The 8,731-nt window shown below is 36.9% G+C and overlaps 1 protein-coding gene across 8 annotated transcripts in view; it reads left to right on the top strand.

Moving 5' to 3' along the window:
* Positions 1-8,731, top strand: part of SOX5 (SRY (sex determining region Y)-box 5) — a 1,168,670-nt gene that overhangs the window by 157,371 nt on the left and 1,002,568 nt on the right. The window contains exon 1 of one of the 8 annotated variants that reach the window (XM_010855970.1): positions 938-1,444. The exons of the other annotated variants lie outside the window; for them this stretch is intronic. The gene's annotated coding sequence lies outside the window, so the exon portion shown is untranslated. Of the gene's footprint in view, positions 1-937; positions 1,445-8,731 lie in introns of those variants that run through there. 8 annotated transcript variants of the gene reach the window in all.

Below are 8,731 nucleotides of genomic sequence, written 5' to 3'. Positions count from 1 at the left end.
TTTTTTTTTTTTTTTGCTGTAGAATGTGAGTAAAATAATGAGCAATTACAGTTGGAAAAAAAAATCAATATGATATATCCAAAGAGGTGTGATTTGGTTGTAAAAATCTTTCCAAAAATTTCACTGATTTTTTAAATGAGTGTGAATTGCATGAGCAACCTAATGTTATACCTTTTTACCTCCAGTGAGTTCAGTGAAAAGCAATGTTTTTGAAATATGATTAAACTTGCCCTTAAGAACCGTCATCTGCATTGGGTTTTTTATTAAGCTTCCCTTGATGGCTTCTTCCTTCCTTCCTCTCAAGCCCGGTGTTATAGGTCAAAGAGTGTCCTGGGCTCTAGCATCATCACCCAAATTTTTCTAGACTCATGGCTAGAATATTGTCTGTTCTTCCCTCCAACTTTTCAGATCTTTTCTGCTCCTCAAAACCCAGCTCAACACTATGTCTGTGATGCCTTTTGGCAAGCAGGCCAGCCTGAGGTTCATTTTTCTCTTTCCTCTGAATACTTTAAGTATTTTCTATTCAGGTCAAGTCATCTGCTGTCTTTTGAGACTTCTTCTATGTCTTTGAGCTATTATTAACATCTTTTATTATTGATTATGACCTTTTTGAAAATAGAAACCCTTGATATCTTAATGAGTCCCGTGAAAATTGTTTCTTTTCATGTGGTCATCTTAGAAAAGCAAGTTTAAGAATCTCTCATTCTGGACATAAAAATAGCTCACATTTATTAAGCATTTGCTATATGCCCAACACAGTAATATGTGTTTATGGTCATTATCTCATTTCTTCCTCACATACATATTGAAAAACTCCACGTAGTAGGTTAGACAAAGAACTATCTCAAAATAGTTGAAGTAAGAAAGGGAGTATAGTGGTACTCTAACAGGAAATAACCTTTAAACTCTCAGGATATCTCCAGGCATTCATCTTGCTCTATCATCTCACGTCTTAGAATTGCTTTCCTCTTGTGTAACATTATTTGGTGTGAATAGTCCTCAGTAAAGTCAGTCACAGAAAACAAGAGAAATGGAGAGAGAGGGGGTGGGAGAGAGGGAGAGGAGGAAAGAGAGGGAGAGAGTGCACACAAGTGAACAAGAGGGGGAGAGAGAAGGAAAGGGAGATAGAGAATGTGTTCTGGCCATTGTTGGGGTAATGGGGAACCCCATGGCTTCTCAGAAGTGGTCAGTGATTGCTCAGGCCTGAACAGTCATCCCTAAAATGCAGCACAGTGAGGTGTAGGCCAAACCTATTTGAACCATGAGGCCTGAGAATAGGAGCAGCGTGGTTTTTTCAGTGAGATGCTGAGTAGACAATGACTCTGGTAAGTGCTAATATTATTTCTAATTTACAGATAAGACCTGGGCTTAGAGATGAAGTAGCTTGTCCAAGATCACCTACATAGAGAGATTCAACTCAGCATAAATGCCAGAGTTTATGCTGGTAATCCCTTTTCTATATTGTCATATTTTTTTATTAAACTGTGTTTGAGTATCAGTGATTACAATAAAAATAGCTTCCTCTATGCAGACCTTATTTTATGTATCTTCAGGAGCAGTCCTTTGCAGATACTCAGTGCTTCATAGAATCTCAGCTTTTTTACCAAGTCAGGAAATGAACCATCATCTGAAGTTATTACACGCTAGTTGAGTAACTGGATTTGCTTTCCTAAGGTTGTGTTTCAGGCACCATATGTATATTTTTTTCACCCAGATCTCTGCATTTGAATACTTTCATAGCTTTTTGTGGCTCCAGAGACAGCACACCTGACAAAGAAACTGTAGATGTTGTCGCTGGGGAGAAATTTGCAGAGGAAAAGCCCAATGGCCACTGAAATCTCCTTCCATTGCCTGGGGAGGTAGCTGAGTAGAACCTGGAGATTCATGAGTATGTTACATGGACTAATCCAAGATCTGTCAACAGAAAGACCCTTGGTCAACCTGGGGAGACTGAGCCAGGACAAACTGAGCTGTGGATGCTGAAGCCCTGATTCTTGAGCTCCTGAAATCAAAGTGTGCAGCCCTATTATCTCTGACTCCTTCCACAATCCAGTGCCTGCCCTGTTCTTGCTTAGGCCTGCCAGCCGACCCTGCTCTTCAGGTTCTTCCTGTCCTCTCAGTTTCTAGGAGAGACCACCCACCATTTGACTCTAACTCTTCCTGTTCATTTCCTTCTGATCCAAGAATTTCCAATGTCTAAGATGAGTTTTCTATCATTTTTGACGTTTTTGTATTTTAGGTGCTATTTACTGTGTTACACATTGACACACAAATGCGTGTTTTGTCGTAACAACTCCTTCCCTAACATTCTGGAATGCATTCCTTGTTTTACTTCTTTCTCTGCTAATGACTTTTCTGACTTTGAAGTAGTTAGATCACAGCTTCTTTATTAATATGTTTTAATGACTTTGTTTCCCCCCCCATCCTCTAACAAAATTCATTACAGATATTACTCAACAATATATAGTTAGTTTGACTGAGTCCTCAGAGATGGGGTGAATTGTCTTTGACACTAACATAAGAACCAGGAGTTTCACCTTATTTATAGAGGTGGCCTGGACACTGTGTTCACTCTGCACTTTCAGTCTGTGGGCAGAGGTAAAGGATGAGACCCAGTTTACCAGCCTACTCCACAGCTTGGTATGTAGTCTTTATGTCTTTATCCATTCAGTCGTTAATATATCTGTGGAGGGGATGATTTGGGATTACTCTGTTTTCAAAATTTAGAATTTAGTGTATTTTCAGGATTTTGCTTCTAATCAGGAATAATTTGTGCTGTAAAACGAATTACAATCTTATGTGTTATCTTATCCACACTAGATGTCGGTTATTTTATAGTGTATATGCTTGATCTCTGCTGTACTCTGGCTGGAAAGGAAAGTAAGTCCTCTTATATAGAAATGTGGCCTGTTAACAACGAACAAAGTATTTATAGGTTGTCTGCTCACCCACTGATTTTTCACTGGTAAAAGTATAGCTTCACCATACTGATGATCCAAGACCATCAGCATAGGGGTTTACCTTTTAACATTTTCATGTAAAACGTCACAAAGGCTATTCTAAATTAGCAAGGGGCATTGACACAGCAAACTAGTGAAAAATGTGAAGCCACAGCTTTCTTCAGCTGGTTTGGTTTTAGCTGCCCCTTTGGAGCTTTTACACTTCTCTCCCTTTCCCACCCCAACTCCAGGAGGTAAACAAAGGACTATAATTTGCATCAGCTATAGCAATGTCTCTGAGGTCATTGCTCTAAGTGTGCTGGGGATTTGGAGTAGGAATCCTGAAAAGGAGAGAAAGGCAAGGGTAAAAGCTCTGTTGACAAGGGAGTCTCATAGGCATGTGGTGAGAGCACAACATTGGACGTGTGAATACGAATTCTGCAAGCTTCCTTTCCTCTTGTGAAAAAAAGTTCTGTCTGGTTAGAGCTGGACGCAGTGGCAGCTGTGTAACTTAGCCTTACTATCTAATTCACATCCTTCCCTCTTGGCGTGTTTAGGACCTTCACGTCTTCTTGTCCTGCTCCTCAGCACATGAGAGGAGGGCAGGTGCCTGTCTGTGTAAGATGCTGAGTGGTGCTTTATCATGTGGCCAATCCACTGGGCTTGAATGGAAGGGCATTTGAATTCTCACTTTGGTGCAGACCATTAGCACATTCATCCTTTGCTGGCATCAGGTCAAGGAACCCAAGTCAGCTTGTGAACCAAGTTTTTCCCTGGAGTAAACATAATACATATACTTGGCTAGGAGGTCAGCAGTTAAAAGATGACTTTTTTTCTCAGTAGGATAGGACATTTGTTCCTATTTAGATAGTATCTAAGTGGAGACAATTTAGACATTTAATAAAGCAAAATCTATCCTAAAAAAAATAGGAAGACCTCATTATAGATTCACACATCTGTGTATTTGTGTGCTCAAGGATAATAATAATACTGGGAGACATTTCAGAGGAAAGAGATGAGTAAAAATAAGAAAAAAAAATTAATGGATTTGAGCCCAAGTAAGCAAAACTCTATTATTTAATTATAGTATCTAACTGTGAATATAAATGGGAGATGTAGAGAAAGAATTTTTTCCAAAGTTTGGATCATAGAAGCTTTCGTGACTAAAAGAGGAAACCTGTCACTGAGAGCTACAAACTAGAGGTTTGATCTTTTTTAAAATGAATCAGGGAGTATAAAAAATATTTTAGGAATTGAGGACTGCCCCTTTTGTACATACTCAAGTGTTTTTACATCTGAAGTGAACAGAAACTGCATAATGTGGAAAATATGTCAGTGTCCTTCAGATTTGTTCCTCTGTGATAGTCTGGTTAGATGGGGAAAAACTCACTGATACACAATGGGAAAGGACATGCTAGCTCTTACAGTTTCACGCTGGGAACTTCTTGTGGACCAGTGCCTGCAGTAATATGTATGGTTGGGCCATTTATTTGCTATCAGTTGCTACTTCTGGCACATTGCTACATTTGGGTACATTTAAACCCGAGTCTTGGTTAAATTCCAAAGTAGATGAGTGATGATATTCCATCTGCCATGTTCTGATTTTGCCTTCCTTAAGGAAATGAAGCATAACTTCATTCTTAAGCAGACTGTTGATATACTACAGATAAAAATTTAATATTTTTATTCCTGGTTTTGGAGTTCAGTGTTATCAGACCTTAGCGCTATGCTCAACTTTGTCACTGACTCTCTCATAACCTTGTGCAAGTTAATTTCATCTCTCTGAAATGAATTTTCTATAAAAGGTGAACAATAGCCTAGGTAACTGTTTTAAGCCTACTTAAAATTGAAACAGATTATGACTGGTTGATGGTCTGCATTCTTGCTAAATGCATTTGTTCAGACTTTAACCATTTTTCAGATTTCTATCCACTTTACTGTATTATAAAACACATTCTCTTAAACATTATCTTTAAAGTTGTCTATCCAAAAAAGTATACATCAAATGACAGAAATCTTGGTGTTTCAATTCAGAGTGATGTATTTTTTCCCCTGACTAATCCCAATTCACATTTCAATTATCTTTTTTAGTGGAGGTATGAATGTGTATGTAGTTCTAGGTAGGGGGAAATAGGACTGTCTAGGGAGAAAACTACCATATCTCATATAGCTACATTTATTCTGATGTTTAGATTTTTGATTTACCAAGTCTCACATTTTTGCAGAAATATTCAGTAGGACATGTTTCATGACATATTTCACTCAAACAGTTAATACGATGACACCCTCGGACTATGATATATTATGTAGTTTGATGTCATACTTAAAGCTACCACTAGAAAAGCTATAGAGAAAGACACTCAAAAATATTATAGATAAATAAAAATTGAATTATAAAAAATGTTTAAGGATAATAAGATAAAGAAAACAGAGAAATGAAAAACCAAAAACAAAGTGAAATTATTGGCTTCTGGCCTAACATATCAATAATTACATGACATGTAAATGGTCTAAATTTACATTGAGACAGATTTACTGAGACAGAGTGTTAGAGCATATTAAAAAAAATAGCACCCAACTACAGTGCTGTATCTTCATAAAGTGAAAGTGAAAGTGAAGTCGCTCAGTCGTGTCTGACTCTTTGCGACCCCATGGACTGTAGCCTACCAGGCTCCACTCTCCATGGAATTCTCCAGGCAAGAATACTGGAGTGGGTTGCCATTTCCTTCTCCAGGGGATCTTTCCGACCCAGGGATCGAACCCACGTCTCTTGCATTCCAGGCAGACGCTTTAACCTCTGAGCCACCAAGGAAGCATAAATCTCTTCAAATATAGTGATATTGGCAAGTTGATAATAAAGAATTGGTAAAAAGTATCTTGCAAACATTAATAGTAGTAAGCAGGAGTTGCTATATTAATATCGGATACAGTAGACACTTGTGATAGAGGGGGGATATTATATATTGATAGAAGAGTTGCACCATCAATAAGACTCAGTCATCCTAAAGATGTGTGCCCTAAATTACCGAGTTGCAAAAAAATGACATATTTTTTAAAAAAGAAATAGATTTATAAATGAAGATTTTTAATGCCCCTATCTCATCAATGGATAGAAAACTAGTCAGAAAATCAGCAAAGATATTAAAAAACTCAGTATCAGTGACCAACAGACTTAATTGGTACTCACTGAGCACTCTACCCCACAGGAACAGAACACACATTCTTTTAATATGACCATGGAACATGTAATATATTTGACCATATCCTGGATCAGAAAACAAGTCTCAAAATTTTTTAAAGAATTAAAATCTTAAAGAATGTATTCTTTGACTACCATGGAATCAAATTAGAAATCATTAATAGAAAAATAACATGTAAATCTCTGAACACTTGGAAATTCAGCTACACACATTATAAATAATCCATGGGCCATAAAGGAGGTCTCAAGGAACATGGTACATTGAATGGATTGAAAATAAAAATACACCATTGAAATTTGTGGGTCACAGGTAAAGAAGTGCTGAAAGGCATGTTTTATAGCATTAAATGCATACATTAGAAAAAAGGAAAAGTCTCTAATCAATAATCTAAACTCACAGTTCGATAACCTAGAAGAGCTGAATGTACCTGAAGTCCAAAGCAAGCAGAATGAAGGAAATCATAATAAGAACAAAAATTAATAAAATCGGAAACAGAAAAACAATGAAAAAATTCTGGTTATTTGAAAAGACTGATAAAGTTGACAAACGTCTCACAAGTCTGACAAAGAAAAAAACAGATAAGACACAAATCACCAATGTGAAGAATGAAATAAAGTGTATCACTATAGACTCTGCAGACATCAAAGGGACATGTGTATACTAGGAACAGTTCTATGCATATGAATTTGACAACTTAGAAGAAATGGACCAACTCCTCGAATGACATCAGTTCAGTCACTCAGTCGTGTCCCGACTCTGTGACCCCATGAATCGCAGCACGCCAGGCCTCCCTGTCCATCACCAACTCCCAGAGTTCACTCATACTCATGTGCATCCAGTCAGTGATGCCATCCAGCCATCTCATCCTCTGTCGTCCCCTTCTCCTCCTGCCCCCAATCCCTCCCAACTCCCTCAGTACTAAATAGATAGTTTGAATAGCCCTAAAACTTTTAAGGAGATTGAACAAAAAATTTTAACAATAAAAAAAAAATCCACTCCCAGATGGTTTCACTAGAGAATTCTAACAAACATTGAAAGAAGTTTAGCATCAGTTCTATACAATCTCTTCCAGAAAACCATTCATTTTAGGAAAGTGGTATTACTGAGATACCAAAACCTGATAAAGATAGAACAAAAAAGAAAACTAGAGAGAATATTCTTCATGAACATGGACATAAGGATCCTTAATAAAATATTAACAAATAGAATTCAGCAGTATATGTAACAAATAGAATTCAGCAATATATACATTCCATGACTGAGTAGGATTTATTCCAGGGATCAAAGTTGGTTCAGTACTTGCAATTCACCTTGTTAACAGGCTAAAGAAGAAACACCATATGATCCTATCCATTCATGCAGAAAAAAGCATTTGACAAAATCAACCATTTATGATAAACATTCTCAGAAAAATGAGAACAGAGAACTTCACCTTGACACCAAGCATCTGAAAAAGACTGCATAAATTCTATAACTAACATTACCCTTAATGATGAAAGACTGAATTGTTTCTCCTCAGATAAGGAACAAGGTCAAGAATGTTTGCACTCACCAATTTTACTTAATATATTGCTAGAACTTCCAGCCAGTACAAAAAGATAAGGGAAGGAAATTAAAATCATAGAGATCAGAATGGAATCAGAAATAAAATTGTCCCTATTTTCAGGTGACATGATTGTTTATGTAGAATACCCTAGGGGACTTAAAAAAAAAAAACCTTTCAAAACTAATAGGTGAGTTCAGCAAGGTAGTAGGATATTAGATAAGCATACAAAAATCAACTATATTCCTGTATAATAACAAGGAACAACTGGGCACCAAAATTAAAAATATAATACCATTTATAATCACTCAAAAATTTAAATATTTAGTTATAAATCTAACAGAACATGTGTAGGACTATATGCTAAAAGTCATACAGTACTGATTGAAAATATAAATAAATAGGTATATACCATGTTAATGGATTAGAAGACTCACCATAACAAACATATCAATTCTCTTTGATGTACAGGTTTAACACAGTTTGTATCAATATTTCAGCACAATTTTTCTTTTTTGTAGATCAGATTTTTCTAAAAATTTTATGGAAAGGCAAAGAAATCAGAATAGTTATAAGAATTTTTAAATAGAAGAATAGAGTGGGAAGAATTAATCTACTCAATTTGAAGATTTATCATACAGCTATAGTAATCAAGACTATGAGAGTTTGGCAGAGGGATACATGTGTATAACAATGAAATAGAACAGAGAGCCCAGAAATTGGCCCACACAAATATAAACTGATGTTTGACAAAGGTGCAAAACCAGTTCGGTGGAGGAAGCATAGCCTTCTCCACAAATGGTACTGAAGCTGTTGAGCATCCATAAGCAAAAAGTGAAACTTCACCTGTCTTGCTGCTGCGGCTGCTGCTAAGTCGCTGCAGTCGTGTCCGACTCCGTGCGACCCCATAGACGGCAGCCCACCAGGCTCCCCCGTGCCTGGGTTTCTCGAGGCAAGAACCCTGGAGTGGGTCACCTGTCTTAGACTTATACAAAAATTAACTCAAAATATATCAAGAACTTAAATGTATTGATAAAAGTTAAAAATAA

The sequence above is a fragment of the Bison bison genome, unplaced genomic scaffold (genome assembly GCF_000754665.1).
Source record: "Bison bison bison isolate TAMUID 2011002044 unplaced genomic scaffold, Bison_UMD1.0 scf7180017864370, whole genome shotgun sequence".
NCBI lineage: Eukaryota > Metazoa > Chordata > Mammalia > Artiodactyla > Bovidae > Bison > Bison bison.
The sequence above is the reverse complement of the archived record's forward strand: the minus strand, read 5'-3'. Positions and strand labels throughout refer to the sequence as shown.